General features: G+C 34.4%; 1 long non-coding RNA gene across 1 annotated transcript in view; it reads left to right on the forward strand.

Annotated features, from left to right (window-relative positions):
* The first annotated feature begins 345 nt into the window (after positions 1-345).
* Positions 346-20,099, forward strand: part of LOC144240586 (uncharacterized) — an 82,567-nt gene continuing 62,813 nt past the window's right edge. Inside the window, exon 1 of the long non-coding RNA XR_013337766.1 lies at positions 346-404. This is a non-coding gene — a long non-coding RNA (uncharacterized LOC144240586). The remainder of the gene's footprint in view (positions 405-20,099) is intronic.

Here is a 20,099-nt window from a genome sequence, read left to right on the forward strand (position 1 = left end):
TTTTTCTTATAATTCTCTTTCAGTAAGTATTTGTCATAAACATGCTTTAAATTTTATCTATTATTTTTGCTTCTAGCTACAAGTAAAATCATCATTTTCTTTTTCCTGTAGTCAATTCATTTGCTAAAATTCATAAAAAGGGTGTTTTCTATATTCCTAAGAATAATCTCACTTGATCACAGTGTGTATGTTATTGGAAATAAACATACATACATCCAAGTTACTGGTTTTCTATTTAGTTAGTTAGTTAGTTAGTTAGTTAGTTCATACAGAGAATTGTTCCACAACTTTCTTTCACTGCTATATTACTAGGGTTCTCCAGAGAAACAGAACCAATAAAAGAGAGTCATTGTAAGGAATTGGCTCACAGGAATATGGAGGCTGACAATCCTGAGATCTGCAGGGTAAGTCAGCAATCTGGAGACCTAGACCAGATGGCTCTGGATCTTGGGAAGATAGTATCCTTTGGAGTTATTCAATACTGTCAGGAATGTTTACTTTTGGTCCTAGCTGAAACTTTACAAGATATTTGAAAAGATTTTTTTTTTTCTTGTGGTCAGAAGTTAGCCAAATTAGAAACTGAGTAATATTGAATAAAGCCCGATAGGGTTTGTTTGTTTGTTTGTTTTTGGCCTTCTCCCTTAAGCTAAAATGAAACTAAGCACCCAGAGGGAAGAACATTCCAAAGCAAAACAGTTCCAAACCTAGAACAAAGGAATCTTCAGATTTCTATCTCAGTTAAAGATCTTTTTCCTGATATAAAGAAACAAATTGAAGATAATGGAGTCAGATGGATGGATCAACAAACTTTGTAACATTCAGGTTGGAACATATTAAATATATGCACCACTTTTAAAACAAAGAAAAATTTACTCAGTTCAACATTTATTTACATATTGTGTGACTAAAATTTGCAAGTCAATCTGTGCTTTAGGGGCATCTGGGTGGCTCAGTTTAGTTGGTTAAGTGTCGGACTCTTGATTTCGGCTCAGATCATGATATCATGGTTTGTGTGTTCGAGCTCTGTGCTGATAGCACAGAGCTTACTTGGGATTCTGTCTCTCCTTTCTCTCTGTCTCTCCCCAGCTGGTGTTTTCTCTCTCTCAAAATAACTATATAAACATTAAAAAATATACTTAAAAATTCAATTTTACACAATCATGCTCCTACTGGATAGAAAGATAAGGTTCCTATCAATGTAGACTCATAAACAGGCTTGTTAAATACTTGTTGGAGATATTCTGGAATGCATGGAAACTCTGAATTGAGAATTAAATTAGAAGTTTCAGGGATGCCTGGGTGGCACAGTTGGTTAAACATCCAACTTCCACTCAGGTCATGATCTCACAGTTCAAAAGTCCAAGCGCAGACTGGGGATCTCTGCTGTCAGCCCAGAGCCCAATTCAGATCCTCTGACTTCTTCTTTCTCTGCCCCTCCCCAACTCTCTGTCTCTCAAAAATATATAAACTTTAAAAAGAAGTTTCAGAGATTCCTTTTATGTCTCAGAAGTGATTTTTTTAATACTTTGATTCCTATATTCCTAAGTTCATGTGTGTATAAATGACTTTTTTCATCTTAAAAAGATTAACTAAATTCCAGGGTAAGGTCTGTAATGTCCACCTATCAATAAAATGATCCAGAGAAGTTAAGTTTTCAAAATATTTTGGAACTATTCAACACACACACACACACACACACACACACACACACATTATAATGTAAGTTTGCCTGATGCTTAAAATGTAGTTGAGCTCCTGATCATATCATTGGTAATGTATTATTCTTAGATAGGAAACATGTTTTACTGATTTTAATATGCTGCATGGTTTGTTATACTAACTGAAAACATGAAGTGTCATGTTGGTAACTTTACACTTGTGAGGACACTTTACACTTTACACCTTAGTGCATACGTGAGTAGAATTCTAATTGAACAGATGGGTGTTACAGGTGAAGGCTAAATAATGAAAAGTATTTTCCATGTTATTGAAGAGGTTTATGCTACAATATTTGATTAAACCCCTTCCAAGAAACAAAATATTTAGAAGTATGTACTTTTAAAAGTTTGTAGAAGCAGCTTTATACATGAACAAAATTCTAATCTCTTATCACTCATTCATTCAGTAGGTACTGGCAAAATTCTGTAGTCAATTAACATAGCTTAAATGAAGTACTCATGTCTCAGCAATAATTATATTCCAAATTAAATTTTAGTACAATTCAATTTGTGTAAGTGCCATTGAAGACTAAAGTCTTATTGGCCAAAGGATCATTGTCATCTCAATTATTTTTTTTCCCTTTGGTGATGTGAATCAGCCTCTTTTCATGACATTATATAGAAGAGAAAGATAGTTCAAAGAATGATTCATTTTTCTGTATTTTGAGTAGTTCACCTTAATAAATTTGATCTCAAATATAATCCTACACTGACATCTGGATAATCACAAATACGTAATAATCATAGGACTCTTTTATGGTGAATCTAATTTACAAATAAAGAGAACATATATCATAATTTTACATCTTAAACCTGAGGAGGCCTTATGAATATATGCCACATGAACAAAGATCATATAGTTACATTTAAATCCCTTAATCTTACTCTTTTATTGTCAAATTCTGAATTACAATCATTTTGAAACTGTAATCTGTGAGTAGAACAGATGTGTAAGACTTAGCTGGAAATAAAATGTCCATAAAAGTAATCTCAGTTGTCAAGTGACTGTTCACTTACTAAAGAAGCAGTGGACTTAAACTCCAGTTGAAATATTGAAGAAGCACCTTAAGTATGTGTTCTTAAAGCATGCATATAAAGTCCAATGATTTACTAAGAACAGATATATTTTCTCACAAGTAGTGTTCATTACTGACCTGAGAAAGAAGGAATTTGTGAGATAAATATGCACACAGATGATAACCTCTTAAAGTTGAGTTTTCTCTTGCTTAAAAAAATGATTTTTAAAAATTTGACCAAAAAGGAAATAAAACTTAAACATCTTCGAATGTTCTCTTTATTAAACATCAGTCCTGTACGTTTTTAAAATCTTGTTTAAACATTAACATGTATTGTCTTTAATATCTAAGAATTGTCTCAATTGTCACATTTTCAAGTAAACTGTTTTTTAGGCCAAAATAAGTAGAATTAAAAAAATCATCCAATTAATTTTACTTGAACAATCCATGCAATTACTTTAGTGAGCAAATCTGCTGAGAATCATACATTTATTTTATTTTTTAAAATATTTTTAATGTTTATTCATTTTTGAGACAGAGAGAGACAGAGCATGAGTGGGAGGGGGCAGAGAGAGAGGGAGACAGAATTTGAAACAGGCTTCTGGCTCTGAGCTGTCCACACAAAGCCTGACATGGGGCTGGAGCCAAAAGATGTGAGATCATGATCTGAGCCAAAGTTGAACGCTTAACCAACTAGCCGCCCAGGTGCCCTGAGAGTCATACATTTAATTCTTTAAGGTATGTAGTAATTTGGAAAGACAGGAAAATCATTTTCTGGATACTTTTCCTGAGTATTGGATAGTTTACATATTATTTAACTTGTCTTCCAAACTCTATGTGAAGAAAATAAAGATCCTCAGTAATAGCCGGTGTTCAAACTCGAGTCTGACTCCAGAGCCTTTGATTTTTTAGAAGTATTTTGTAAAAGTAAGACAGAATAGGGGAGCAATTTTTGTCATGAAAGCTATACTCCTGAATGAATTGAGGTCTCTAGGAAAAAGAAAAAAAACTAAAATGTCTCAGTAAAGTCAAATGGACATTTAAAGTTTTATTTAATGCAGAGAAGAGAAATAAGGAAGAAAAACTCTATATACTGTTTGGAATATATGTTATAATATTAGCAGATAAAAGGAGAAAGCACCTTTAATTAATCATTTGCTCTTAGATTTTGTAAAGAAAGTTGTACTTATTATTGCTTATGCTTAAGTGAGAAAAGCATAATCCTGTTTGCATTCCCTAATCTTTCTACCCAGTCTCCACTCATACCTTACTGGTAATCAATTTAATTTCTTCTTGCTTTTTTTTTTTTTAAATTAGTGAGCAAATAGACATATATATTCTTATTTCTTCCTTTTCCCTTACATGAAAGGTAGCTTATTATACATATGACTTTGTATTTTGCTTTTCCACTTAACAATATATCCATCCTGGACATCACTCCACATTTGTCTATAGAGACATTCCTCATTCTTTTTACAGAAGCATAATACTCCATTGTGTGGGTTCCATAGTTTATTTAATAATTCTTCTGGGTATGGGCATTTGGATTGTTTTCAAAATTTTGCAATTATAAATAATGTTGCAATGAATAGGCTTGTATGTATGCATTTTTCACCTTGTTGGAGTTGTGTGTAAACAGAGTAAATCCCTAGATTTACTGGATCAAAAAATGTAATTGTGCTAGCTTATATGAAATTTATGTCCAGAAAGGTTCTAGCATTTACCTTCCCAGAAGCAGTGTATGAGACTGCTAGGTTTCCCAAACTCTGTCAATGGAATAGGGTGTCAATCTTATTAATTTTCACCTATCTGATAAATGAGAAATGCTGTCTCATTGATGTGTTTATTTACATTTCTCCGTGAGTGAGAATAAATATCTTTGCATATGTTTAGGGATATTTTTATACCTTTAATATGAATTGTTTTTGTATCCTCCTAATTTTCTGTTGGGGTTTTGATTCAGCATTCCCAACTTTTAAGAGTTCTCTACATATTAGGAAAATTAACCCTTCATCTGGAATTTGTATCACAAGCTTACAATACATACTTTCCAGTTTGTCAGTTGTCTTTTGACTTTGTTTATGGTGGCTTTTCTTATTTTGTTTTGCACAGTAAAATTAGCTGTTATTTCTAGGTCTCTGGATTTTGAATTATGGTTAGAAAGTCTTTTCCTGATGCTGAAATTAAAGAGGAATTCATATATGTTTTCTTCTAGTACTTGTAGGCTCCATTTTTTTATATTTAAATCGATGATCCATTTGGAATTAAGTTCTTGAGTATGTGGTGAAGTATGGATCTAATTTTATCTTTTTCCAAATGGCTAACCAGTTGTCCCTGCACCATTTATTAAAATGTCCTTCTTTGCCTTATTAATTTGAAATGCCACCTTTATCATGTGAGATATAATAAATTTCTATATACAGTTGGATCTATTTCTGGACCTTTATTCTCTTCCAACAATCTGCTTGTCTATTCATGTGTCAGTACTGTACAGTTTTAGTTAATAGAACTCGCAGCATAATACCTTTCATATTGATCCAGTTTGTTGCATGTATCAATAACTTGTTCTTTTATACTCTTGATAATATTCCATTGTATGAATACATCATTGTTGTTTAGCCATTTTCTTGTTGATGGACACCTGGAGTGTTTCCAGGTTTTTTATTTTGAATAAAGTCGTGAGGGTCATTCCTGTAAAAAAATCTTTTGGGATTATATGTTTCAAATTCTTTGGGTAAGTACCTAGGACTGGAATTGCTGTAATATAGGATAACAATTTTTTGTTAGTTTGATTGTTTTGCTTTAGTTAGACTTTTAAAAATGATTTAAAAAGAAACTGCCAGACTTTTTCTAAATGTGGTTTGCCATTTCACAGTTCCACCAATGATGTATGAGAGTTCTAATTGTTCCACATTCTTCCCAATATTTAGTAATGCCTGTCTGCTTCTATTTTTTTGCCTTTCTGATAGGTGTGTAGTGAGATCTCATTGTGGGGTTTATTTTTTATTTCTCTCATAACAAATAATGTAGAGCATTTTTCAGATGCTATTGACAATGTGTATGTCCTTTTTGGGGTATTTACTACATTGATTTTCCTTTTTAAAAAAGTGTTGAGGTGTATAGACCTCTGTATATATCCTGGATATCATCCTTTTGTCAGCTATGTGGCCGGTGAACATTTTTGTTCTTTGGATTATCCTTTTGGTTCTTTGAATCATCCTTCATTTTCTTAATGTTATTTTTTAATGTCATCACTTTGACATTTCTCTCATAGACCTTTGCCTGCTCTCAATAGGTATGACACTTTATATGCTTTCTTCTAAAAATCTTTACAGGTTTAATTTTCAGATTTATGACTCATTTCAAATGTTTGCTTATGGCCTTCATTAGGAGTCAATATTCATTTTTATTGTACATATATCCAATTGTTCCAGCACTACTTGTAAATTCATTTCTTTAAATATTGTATTGCTTGGCAATGGGGAGAAGTGGGGGGATATTGGTCAATGAGTACAAACTCCAGCTTTAAGATAAATAAGTTCTAGGGAACTAATGTACAATAGGTCAGTATAGTTAATAATACTGTAATACATACTTGAAAGTAGTTAAGTGGATAGATCCTAAGTGTTCTCAACCATATGCAGACATTCACACACACACACACACACACACACACAGAGATAAGGTAATTATGAGCTATGATGAAATTGTTAGCTAACACTCTGGTTGTAATTATTTTATAATATATGCATATCAAACTAACATGTCTACCTTAAAACTTACACAATGTTATATGTCAGTTATATCTCAATAAAGCTGAAAAAAAAAAAAACAAATGACAATAAAAACATGGATGTAGTTCTGGTCTCTCTCTTCTGCTCTACTGACCTGTTTGTCATTTTTTATGCTGGTACCACAGTCTTGATTACTGTAGCTTTATAATAAGTCCTAAAGCCATGAAGTATGTTGCCCAATTTCATCCTTTGTTTTCAGGAATTCTTTAATATTCCTTTTTATCCATGCAAATTTAGGTATCAGTGTGTCAAATTTTGGGGGGAAATCTATTGACATTATGATTAGGATAGTGTTACATCTGTAGATTAATTCAGAATTTGTATCTTAAGTGTACTATGTCTACCAGTCTTTGAACATGATGTACATCTCCATTTGTTTGTCTTTATTAATTCCTTACAGAAATGCCTTTATTTTTCAGTTTAGAAATCTCACCTATGTTTGATTAAACTTTTGCCCAAGTATTTTATGGTGGGGATTTTTTTTTGGATATGAACTAATTGTAAATGGAAATTTAAAAATCATCTATTTTTCAATTGTTAGATAGTGAAAGTAAGTACAAGGTTTTTCTTTTTGTATTGGTGATGCACCCCAAGACACTGTTCAATTCTTTTATGAGTTTTAGTAGCAGTTTTTTTTTTTAATTTCTCAATAATCACAATTGCCTCATAAACAATTGCTATTTGTAGGGGGAGAGTTCTGTTTGCTTGTTGGTTTGTTTTTTTGATTGCCTTTTAACTCTTTTTCTAGCTTAATTGCAATTCTTAAGGACTCCAGTGCAGGATTCAATAGAAGGGGTGAAAATGGGCACCTTTGCTTTTTTCTTGATCATGGGAGGAGAATTATTCAATATTTACCTTTTAATTGTGATGTTGACTGTAAGTTTTGCATGTATGGTTCTTTATCAATTGAAGTAAGCTTTTGTCTACTCCTATGATTCTGAATTTTTATCATGGAAAGATAATGCATTTTGACAAATTCCTTTTCTTAATTTACTGCAATGAACAAATGACTTTTCTTCTTTACTATCTTAATGGTATGCCTGCTGAACACAGATTTTCAACTGTTAAAGCAGAATTGCCTTCATGGTTTGTTATCCTTTTTATTTCCTACTAGACACTTTTGGTTATCATTTTGTTAAGTATTTTTGAATCGACATTCATAAGTGATATCAGTCTGCAATTTTAAAAAAATTTAATGTCTATTATTAGGTCATATTGATTGCATGTAATACGTTTGTAAGTATTTCCTTATCTTCTATTTTCTGAAGAGTCTGTACAATTAGTGAAATATCTTCAAGACATGCTGGTTAGAATTCATGAGGGAAATCATGTGGACCTGGAGTTTTCTTTATATGGTCATGTTTCAGTGTGAGTTGTTTTCTTAAGTAGTAACTGGGCTACTCTGACTTTCTATTTTCTCATGTGTCAATGTTTGTAACTTGCACTGGGAAAATATTTTCCATTTCATTTAATGTCAAAGTGTTTCTGGGATAGAATTTTTCATAGTTTTTACCTATTATCTTTTTAATGTCTGTATGAGATGTAGTGATATCCCTGATTTCATTCTGGATATTATTAATTTCAGTTCTTGCTCTTATTCTCTCTTTTTTTTTCTTAAATAGTTTAATGTCAAGTTGGTTTCCATATAATACCCAGTGCTCATCCCAACAAGTGCCCTCCTCCATGCCCATAACCCCCATTTTCCCCTCTCCTCCACCCCCATCAGCCCTCAGTTTGTTCTCAGTATTCAAGAGTCTCTCATGGTTTGCCTCCCTCCCTCTCTCCAACTATTTTTCCCCTTCTCCTCCCCCATGATCCTCCATTAAGTTCCTCCTAATCCATCTATTTGTGCAAACATATGGTATCTGTCCTTCTCTGCCTGACTTATTTCACTCAGCACAACATCCTCAAGTTCCATCCATGTTGCCACACATGGCCAGATTTCATTCTTTCTCATTGCCATTGTAGTATTCCATTGTATAGATGAACCATATCTTCTTGATCCATTCGTCAGTTGATGGACACTTAGGCTCTTTCCATGTTTTGGCTATTGTTGAGAGTTCTGCTATGAACATTGGGGTCCATGTGCCCCTATGCATCAGCACTCCTGTATCCCTTGGGTATATTCCTAGCAGTGCTATTGCTCGGTCATAGGGGAGTTCTATTGTTAATTTTTTGAGAACCTCCACACTGTTTATCAGACGGGCTGCACCAGTTTACATTCCCACCAACAGTGTAGGAGGGTGCCCATTTCTCCACATCCTTGCCAGCATCTAGAGTCTCCTGATTTGTTCATTTTAGCCTGGAGTGAGGTGGTATCTCAGTGTGGTTTTGATTTGTATTTCTCTGATGAGGAGGAACGCTAAGCATCATTTCTTGTGTATGTGGGCCATCTGGATGTCCTCTTTGGAGAAGTATCTGTTCATGTCTTCTGCCCATTTCTTCACTGGATTATTTGTTTTTCATCTTAGTCTCTTGATTATTATAGTGAAGTGTGCCAGAGTCCAGTCCAGCCAGTCCAGGGGTCCCTGAAGGATAGACGGTGTCAGCGAGAGAGAGTGAGGGAACCCCAATATTCTTTCTGATCACTAGGCAGGCATCTCTGTCCTGTCAGGTTTTGGTGTCTTTATTTAAAGGTCAAATGATAACATGGCATCAGAAAATGGAATTTTTACAATGGATAGTTCTCTGTTATAAGATGCTTTGAAAAGTGTACAGAAACAGGTTTTACAGAAATATTCTTGCAGAACGACCCCAGTTATAGTGAAGTTGGGTAAGAAATAACAGGGAGTTTGGGGCGCCTGGGTGGCTCAGTCGGTTAAGCATCCGACTTCGGCNAAACAGAATAATGTACACATTTTAATAACGCTAAGATTAAGTGATAGGTTAAGTTGTAGATGCTATTGTCCATCCTCATCATGGCTGGCAGGGTAGGAGAAGGTGTTTGTGGAATGTAGACCTTAGGGAAGAGACTGCTGTACATTACCAGTTAGCAAAGGTATATGTAGTAACTTATGTTCTGCCCTTAACTGTTTCTTCTCTCTCAATTAGGCTCTTTGTCTCCAGGCAAGACTTAATTGTCCTGTTATTTTCCTTATGGTACCGGAGAGCCAACCGTACTTTAAAGAGTTTAGCTCATTTCCAATACATAGAATTGCCTCTTCGAGTGCATTTATCTTTGTGTCTAGTTTTTTGTCTATGATTTCTTGAAAAGCTAGGGCATGAGAAACATTTTTGGTTAGTTGATTTACATGTTGAGCTGTAGGAACCTCTTGGACTAACGCAACAGTAGAAACAGAAATGCACAAGTCAGTTCTTTATGAGTAAGGGTCATTAGCCTGTTTATACCTCAAAGGAAGTACCGCAGAAAACAGGACCTGCCAGAGACACGATGTCTGTTCCCATGATCACAAAAGAAGAATTTCCTACAATAAGTTCCTTCACAAGGTGCAACATCATACCAGGGCCAGAATAAGGGGACAAGTCACTCCCAATACCAATGAATAGGGTACCTTGGGGATCAGTGCTCAAGCAGAAATAATTGAGTGGGGGTGGATATTGGCCATCATCTGACTGCAAGAGGCCATGCAAACCTGCTGTAACCTCACAAGGAGTTTTCTCACTACTGAGTTCAGAAATGGCTCCCAGCAGAGGTGATTACTAATTTTGTTTATATATTTAAAAAGAAAATTTGGCTTTGTTAATGTTATGAGTCATTAGTCTGTTTTTAATTTCAACCATTTCTGCTCTTTATTATTTTCTTCCTTCTGCCTATTTTAGATATACTTTTCTCCTCATTTTTATCTCCTTAAGGAGATACTTAAGGTTTTTGGTTTTAGACATTTCTTCTTTTCTTTTCTTTCTTTCTTGAGTTTTATTTATTTATTTTGAGAGAGAAAGTAAAAGTGCCGAACCAGTAGAGAGAGAAAGGGAGGGAGAAAGAGAATTTCAAGCACGCTCTGCACTGTCAGCGCAGAGGCTGATGTAGGGCTCAAACCCACAAACTGTAAGATCATGACCCTAGCCCAAATCAAGACCTGAACGCTTAACTGACTGAACCACCCAGGTGCTGCTCTTCTTTTCTAATACAATAATTATAAAGCTTTGATTTGTGAGTATCTCAGAAATATGATCGACTCTCAGTGCTTAGCAGCATTCTTTTTTTTTTTTTTTTTTTTTTTTTTTTTTGTTTATTTCTAGGAGAGAGAGAGACAGCGTGAGCAGGGGAGGGTCAGAGAGAGAGGGAGTCACAGACTCTGAAACAGGCTCCAGGCTCTGAGCTGGCAGTCAGCACAGAGCCCGACGCGGGGCTTGAACCCACGAACCGCGAGATCATGACCTAAGCGAAAGTCGGACGCTTAACCGACTAAGCCACCCAGGCACCCCATGCTTAGCAGCATTCTTAACCTATACTTAGTAAATGTCAGTAGTTCCTCAACTAGTGGTAACAGTGTTGCTAAGTGTTGCCAAATATCCCCTGGCAGGCAAAATCACCTCCAGTTGAGTATCAGGTCTTTAAAGTATTCCTCAAGCTCCCAGAAATTCCCATCACTTTTTATGACATTACTTTAGTGTGAACTGACTACCAATAGCCCCCTGACATTTAGGCAAAGACCTCACAACAGATAATGTCTTAGTTTTAGGTTCTACCTGATGTAAACTTGAGACAAAAATTTGAGTGCAAGTAGATTGTTTGCAAGATGCTCCCCGGAAATACCAATACTGGAATGGCAGACTGACAAAAAAGAGAAGAATATATTGGCTAAATTAGTGATCAGACTCTAATTATGGACAATTTCAATGTACTTCTGTTGAATATCTCTGGGAGCTTTCAAAATATAAGTGTTGTCCTACCTAAGGGCAAAAAAGGCTGATTTATTTATCTGCCAACTTTCATTGTTTGGGGGTTGTTTTCTGAGGAATTAATTTCCTGGCATTTTAGCTCAGCCTTCTCCATGCATCAACTAAGGACTCAAGCCCAGAAACTTAGAATGAGCAATGAGTAGGAGTTAGAAGAAGTATAAGTGATATTATGAGAGCCTTTAATAAGAAGACTGAATGTAATGAGGGGATTTAGAATAAAGCTTCAATGTGGAAGAAGCATTTGAGCTAAGGTATGCAGGATCAAGTCATGGATAATTAATCCTTTGAGGGGGAAAAAGGACATTCCAATTAGAAGAATTATTATCTATAGAATCTCTGAATGATGCCTGGAACAATCAAGAAATTAAATGAGGGGTGCCTGGGTGGCTTAGTCGGTTAAGCATCCGACTTCGGCTTGGATCACGATCTCACAGCTTGTGGGTTCGAGCCCCGCATCGGGCTCTGTGCTGACAGCTAGCTCAGAGCCTGGAGCCTGTTTCAGATTCTGTTTCTCCCTCTCTCTCTGACCTTCCCCTGCTCATGCTGTCTCTATCTCTCTCTCAAAAACAAATAAAACATTAAAAAAATAAAAAAAAATTAAATGAAGATTAAGCATGATGAAGTGCAAAATGTAGGTAGTACAAATGGAAAGATGAACTGGCAGTGATAAGGGCCAGATGCTTCAAGCTTTTACAGGTGATGTTAAAGATGTTAGTTTGTATCAAAAAGAAGGGAGTGAGGATTGAGGGTGATTGCATTAACTAAATTTAGGTGTTTAATGGTTTCACTATCGATTAAAGATTGACAGAGAATGAATAAGAATATCTAATTGGGTTGCCATAACTGTGGATCAGGTAAAGAACAGTACATATAGATGGCAGGCATATATCAGTGAAGTGGAAGTAAAGATGTAGAAAAAATGAGTGTAGAGAAATTTAAGAGGAAACTTAACTGAATTGTAGTGGAGATAAAGTTTTTAAGAACAGTGTTTTGGTTTCTGTCTTGCAAAACGGGTTGTATGATTGTGGTGTGAACAATAAGGAACAGTGGAAGAGGCAACCTTGTGTGCATGTGTGTGACTGAGTGTTTGTGTCTTTGTGTATCTGTGTGTATATTTGTGTGTGTACACATATACACAGGGAGCAACTGAGAAGACAAATGATATATTTGTATTTGAGAAGTATATCATTGATGGTTCAGTTAGGAGATGGAAGTAACACCAGTTATTTTAACTCAGTGAATTTAATATAAAAAATAAAACATAATGGAAACTAGATATTGAAGAACTGAGAAAAAGGGCAAAAAAAGAATGCTGAGATATCATGGAGGTAGTAATTGCTGAAAGTAGGTATCCCTCCTGGGAGTTGTGGAACCCTTAGAATTGTTAAAAATTAAAAGCATGAGAGGGACACTGTAAGCTGGATCTCAAACTTACAGATCTCAGACTTGCTTGGCCGGTCCTAGTGTTGGGAAGTTGGGGGCAGGCAATGTGAGGACAGGACCATGTAGAATATGCTAGCTGTGGTCATGTTGTCTCTGAGGGAACCCAAGGTGATTATTTCTGGGGTTGTTGGAAAGATAACAAACTGGGATCAACTGCTGCTGCTGGTTTCAGTTGTCACTACGAGGATAAAAAACACTGTGAAGCTGACACTATTAGGAACGGAAAGGAAACAGCCTGACATTGCTTACTCCTCTGGTTTTCCAGTCCTCTCCAGCATCCCTGATTCACAGGAACTACTAGAAAGTCATCTATCCCTTAGCCAACTCTATTTCTTTATGGCTTTATTATTGCCAGATATTATATCATGTATTTGTAAATTTGTTTACTTTCTCTTCAGTGTCATGTAAACCCCCTAAGAATGTATTTTCTGTTTGTTTTTTGCTTTATTTACTGTTCTTGCCTTACTACTTCGAGAAGTGAAATGCACCCAGTAGGTGTTCGATAAATATTTCTGTTAAGGAATAAATGTGTCCTTATAGCTCTCTTTGATTCCAGTTCTTCATTCTGGGATCCTGACCATTGCTTATGACAGAGTCCCTGCCAGTGCAAGCTTGTACCTGTTGCTGACTTTGGCCTCATATACCATCTTTTTCATAAGATAAAATTATATTCCACAATCTCATTTCACCATTAGGTACTTGTTATTTGCTATTAGATCATTCTCACCATTTTACTGATAACTGCTATATAAGAAGGACTGAATAGTGATTGTTTATGTGTATGTGTGTGTATATATATATATATATATATACACATGTATATAAATATACACAGACACCCATATATATGTATATATAAACTATCAATTATAAAATTCTTTAATTATAGTTCTTTAAAGTGGTAAAGATCATGGGCCCAGAGAAAAGGAGGTTTTCCAGATTTCATTTTTTTTTTTTATAAACTAAAAGCTTTGGTGATTTAGGCTTTTGTGTTTTATGTTGTTATAATAATCTCATAAAATTTTAAATATGTTTAGAGACAATGAATGAACCTACTTTCTGCCAAAAAGACAATATATAATATCATACAACATAATTTTATTGTTTCTAGTATTAGACATTTTCCCTTGAAATATAATCTTTACTTTGAATAATAAACCAAGTACTCCCCCTGAAATACTCAAAATATACTTCACTACTAATCATAAGATGTTTTGACAGTTCCATGTTTTATGAGCTGAACTGAGGCCACAGTGCACCAGGATCTATAAAGGAAAGCATTCTCTGTGGGGGTCCATATATTTCACATAATGGTGGCATAATTTATTCTTTTCCGTTGTGAAAAGATATCCTGGCACAACTACTAACCAATGTATAAAACACTGAAACAGGCAAGTTGACATTTTTACTAGAGTTCTATGATCCCATAATTTTTTTCCTTGGCAGTACTTCCACTGGAGATCTTTAAAAAGTCTATTTTTTCTTAAATAGTTGCTTCCCCTTAACCTATTACTAATATTAGAGCATAACATAATGTATAAATAATTTTGACCTTTCTCTGCAAGGTCTGATGGGACTTGGCAAGCTGTCCTTGAGTTAATAATGTTACAACATTTCTTTGTTATAAAGTGGTAAATAGGAACTTTTTCTATTTCTAAAGCTTCTATAATTTTGAAGGGCCAGAAGAAACTATTGGATCCAAGTAGAAAAATTCCTTTTTTTGTTCCTGCTGGAAACCAAGTCTATCATTCTAGTGGATCATATTATTAAAAAGTATTAGCAGTGAGAAATATTTTAAATTGGAAATATGCCACTGATACAGTCTAATTATCATTATCTAAATTATACAGTTTAGAATGTTGGAGAAGCTATTCAAGAAGTGTTTTGGTATCATTTTGCCACTGGCTTCACAGTTTCTTTTTCAGATTCAAGTGGTGTAGTTTATAGAATTCATTTCAGCTCAAAATGTACCTAACAGGTGCAAGGAATTGTCAGTCACAAGCAAAACAGCGTAATATTAGATAGAATGAAGCATCATAAACCAAATAGATTCTGAATAATTTAACATTCCATTTGGTTAAGAGAGGCTAGGGCATTGAAAGGCCAAATTGGTGGCTGACTACAGTGATATAGGATGCATCAAGAGAGAGCATTAAGAGGGGAACCAGAGAGCACAGAGAGAAATAATATTATAGTAAGATACAGCAGGGAGATAATGACAAATTATGATAAGGTAGGATGTAAAAGGGGAAAAGTGAATTTCAACTAATTGAATATAGAGAATTATACATAACAGAAAATTAAAAACAAGTTGGTTTTATGCCAGTTGACTGGAAAAACAATGGTGCTAGTAGCAGTCAGGAGGATGGAGAAAGATGATAGTAGATGTGTTCAACAGGAAGTGGGAGATTATTACCTGGGGTTTGAGAGATAAGGAATTGATTTGTTAATTCCTACAAAGCTTATGGTTACATTCACTAGAATTGTTGGGATGGAAATTTAGAGAAGGTAATATTTTTTTTAGAAGATTGGTTTTCAGTTTTTCCTTTTTCCCGAATTAGATGTGTTCTCTGTTCATTTTCTACATTACTTTGTACCACATTTATTGCACTTACTATTGTTTGTTTTATTTCATAATTATTTGTGAATTTAACTCACCATTCTATTTGTCTGAATGTTCCTGAGGGTAAGAAACATTTATTTAACTATTTCTTTCAGTGCCTTTAGTAATGCTTTCCACATAAAAAGAAACAACAAATATTTGTAGAACATAATAGAATAGAACACAACAAGAGCATTCCAAGCTGGAAATTCAAAGATAAACTGCCTAAATATGACTCATCTCAAGTTCACCAATAAAAATGTCAAAATTCCAATGTTTATTTTGATTGCACCAGGCCGAGTATTAAAAATAGGGCCACTTTAAAAAGTTGAACAAAAGTAGAAATACAAGAAAGGATAAAATAAATGTGTAATCTTAGTTTCTCCCTTTCTCGTCAGCATATTTTCCTTAATTTTATATTGTTATCATCCTCACAAGTCTACTTGTGCTGATTAGCATGCTTCATAGTACAGGCATCATAATTTTTCTTCTGTTGACCACTGTGCTTCTGTTGTATAGGGATGTCTCCCTTCCTCCCATAGATATGTCCGCTCCTGTAGAGTTCAGCTGTTACTCCAGTGGTACTTAACTTTGTACTTTAACCTGTGCCACTGCCCTCCAGAATCACCTGCTAACCTAGTACCCTCTGGGAAAAATTGCTGACATCCTGACACCTAATGCTGAAAGTAAACATTAACCTGCATCAATGTGGCAGATTGGTGTGAGGTCAGCTTTCACCAAATCCTGTTTTATTGATCTATTTATTTTTCCTGGGCTTCTGAGAACACCTTCACTTCCTAGCTTCCCTTGAAGTTAACTGAAACATTGTGATTGAATTATGAGACTGAATTATGGGTGAAGGTGGTATATGGCACTTCTGGGCCAAAACTTAAGAGCTAGTATGCCATCTTTCTTCTCTTCCCTAATATTATGACCCAGGAGATCATATAATCTAAATATTCTAGCTGTAAACTGGACAAAGACTTCCCAACTCACATCAGAATGATTTCTGTGTTTATCTGTTGCATAGTATAACCTATTTCTTGAAAGATATATGGAGAAGTATTTTTTTTAAATATTATTAGAAAGATCTCAAAAAAGTTCTGAGTATACACAAAAGTTTTAGAGTTCAGTATACAATCTTTTTTGGCTTTTTATTTCTATTCTGCTTACTACACAACTGAGAGATAACTCCATTGAAGTGTAAGCTAAATATTAAACCTGTGTGATAGTTACTGTATCATATATAAAATTTCTTTTTAACTCAGAAGACTAAGGCTTGATATCAGGTCAAGTTTGTTGTGTCTATCTCTTCCTGCCCTAAGACCTCTATATAAATAAAAGCTTCCTAAGAGATAATCAAACATGTCCAGAAATGCCAGGATCTTAGCAGCAACAGAACCTGGATACACATTATCCTAGTTCAGCAAAGACAGTCGATTTATGGAGATGAATACTGGTAAATGAAAAGTTTGAATAAATGCATACTAGCTAGATTTTGTGAAATTAGGAATTACATTTTAGTTATCAGGATTCCTTGGTTGGGATAACTAAATATTTTTATCATTCTTTGAATAACACACAGATGGAAAATACTGCAAAAAGAGAGTGATGTATATGTTCTAGAATGATATGGAGTATTTTACTAGTAGTTTTTATAGCAAGTGTTAGCATTAAGTTTAAGTTATGTTTATGTTCCCAGATTTAAATCCTATAAATTCCCAGTATTCATTCCTAAGAATATAAAAATACATTGAATTTCATATTTCAAAATGTTATGTTAATGCACCACATTGCTCCTTGTTAATAATCATTTGAATATGATATTAATCAGAGCAGTTCCAGTAATTTTCCTGATTAAGGTAGTTTTCAGATATTCAAAGCATTTCTTTTCCCCTTGATTAAGAGGATTATGGATTTCATCTTAATTGATGGTTTTAGAGCCCATCCTTAAAAAATTCTTTCAGGAGTAAAACATCTATTTTTCTTTCTCCTTTTCCTCCAGTTACTTTAGAGAATGGAGCTCTCCTTGGTACCGTCTTCCTCCCCTCTATCCCCCCCATTTCTTCTGCCATAATATCCTTTCTATACATTTTGTTCTTTCAGAAAGAGACCATGTCATATTATTTTTATATCACTCATGTATATTACAATGCCTGACAAATAAGATCGTTAATACTTTTTTTTTTTTTTAAAGAATGAGTGGGTGAGTTATCACATAAGTGAAACTTTAAACAGCAGTTGAAAGTGTTTCAAAGTCTATTACTAGAAAATGGAGAGTGAAGAATCTAGGGCTAGATTAAATTTTTGTGATCAGTTCTCATAGAACCATTCCATTACAACACTGGTTAAACGTTGTAGAAGAAGACACATTAACACTCTCGCACAGTCCAATTACATTTGAATGATCTTTATTCACATGTCACTTTAGCATGCTCTTTCCCATCCGTGGTCACAATACAGAATTCATTTCTTGAAATTTCTCCAGCTTGGAAATCAGTATTGCTTTCTTCGAAAAAAGTTTTGCTGCTCTATCATTGTCTCAATATTAATAGCCATTTTTTCAGATCTACCAAGCTCTCCACTTCCTTTTCTAGATGTTATTTCATTTCAAACTTCTGTCCAGCCCATTCCCACAATATATGACATCAATTAATCTTTTTGCCATTCTACTCAATTCTACTGCCTTTCCTATCCATTTGTTCAGCTGTTCAGGGTCTGCAGAATACACAGCATGTTTGTGTCTAGGTAGTAACTCAAAGTAGTTCCTTTTAGATAAAATAAGATAACTAATAATAAAGTGCCTACCTGCAAGTAAAATTTTTGTTCTCCAGTTTCAACTGGATCAACTCCATCATCTACTTAATTTCTCAGTCCTCTTCACTCTTTCTTCAAGATTTTTACCTCATCATTTCCTCTTTACTTCCATTATGTAATCTTTCTTCCTGATTAGTTCATTAAGCAAGTATTCCTTCTGCTTCCAACTACCAACTTTTCTCCACATTTACCCATGATCTATTTGTATATGAAATGTCCTTTCCCTTTAGTCAAAACAGATATATCTACTTTCATTTTGGATTCCAGTTCTTCTGGTATTACATCACATACTTCAACAACATTTACTCCATGAGAGAAATTCAGCCTTTTTATGATTTCACAATTAAATAATAAAACTAAACTTGAAAATTAGAATGTATGAATTTCAAAGCTAGCCATATCATTTTAAGAGACAAAAATTATTTTAGGGAGGAGCAATATGGGGAATACTTAACTTGTACGACTTACTAGTAAAGCCCAACCTCCAAACTGTATCTATAGAACAAATGAACAAGGCTTCTGTCAGCCCATTAATTGGCTTCAGTATTGCCATTTGATCAAAAAGAAATAGTGTGACATTTGCTAAATATTCTGGGAAAGAAATTCTTATGATTTTCCAACTGAACTTATATGAGTAAGGAAATAGATTATTATGCTATAATATCTACCTTGAATGGAAAACTGGCTCAGTACAGAGACTTATGGAAAGAGAAAGGAGATGAGAAAGAGAGATAGAAAAATCTCTTCTTGGTGGCCTAAGATATAATTTGAGCACCCTTTAAACTTTGACTTAAACCGTCTTTAACCTTACACTTGAGTTATGTTGTATTAGTAATTTGGAACTGAAAAAGAATTGAGTGATATACTATTTAGTATGTAATAAACACTCACTTTACTTCAAATTAATTACTGATTATTTCAGTTGAATCCAATTGTGAACCATTATTCCTCAATTACTATAATTTTCAATACTTTTTTTAGTATCTTATGTAGTAAGACCCCTTAACAACATTTAAAACATAAATTTCCTGGCTATTTACAAGTATTTATTTTACTAGATAAAATCTAATCCTTTATTAAGTTTCCAAAATCTAGAAAAATAACAAAAGCTAAACTAAGCAAAACAAGAAAATAAACAAAATGAATTTTGATAAGGATCATGATGAATTTCCACACTCATTTGTTGGTATTTTATGTTTCTGTCTTTGAAATATTTTACAGAATGGTTTTTTAAAATTTATTTATTTTGAGAAAGAGAGAGAGATTAAGAGAAAGAGAGAGAACATGTTTTCTGGGGAGTGGCAGAGAGAATGGGAGAGAGAGAATCACAAGCAGGCTCTGCACTGACCATACAGTTGAATGTGGGGCTCAAAACTATGAACTGTAACTTCATGATCTGAGCTGAAGTCAAGAGTCTGATGATTAGCCAACTGAGCCAGGCTCCCCCAGAATGATTTTTATATACCTATTTTATCCTTCTTTATGTCTCAGTGAATTTTTATGATATCTCTCCATATAAGTGTTTATATTTCTAGTTTATTTTGTTATTACCTTTTTCATATTACTGTCGTTGTAATTTAAGTAAATTTAATTAATTTAGTCATTAAACTGTTGAATTTAGGAAACTGGAATTGGTAGGAGAATGTATGAAAATTCATGAGTGTCAGTGAATGGGAGGCTAAAGTGTGTTTCCATGTTGAGAGCTCACAGTGAGAGGCTTTAAGAATACGGTTTCAGCTTGTACCAGAGAAAGTTCAAATAAAGCCAATTCTGTTAGTTCTGTCCTCATATCAGTGGTATTCTATAGAGCAAAACTGCTCATTACTCAGAAAAGGTACAGAGGAAT

This window comes from Crocuta crocuta, unplaced genomic scaffold, assembly GCF_008692635.1.
Source record: "Crocuta crocuta isolate KB4526 unplaced genomic scaffold, BGI_CrCroc_1.0 scaffold6, whole genome shotgun sequence".
Lineage (NCBI taxonomy): Eukaryota > Metazoa > Chordata > Mammalia > Carnivora > Hyaenidae > Crocuta > Crocuta crocuta.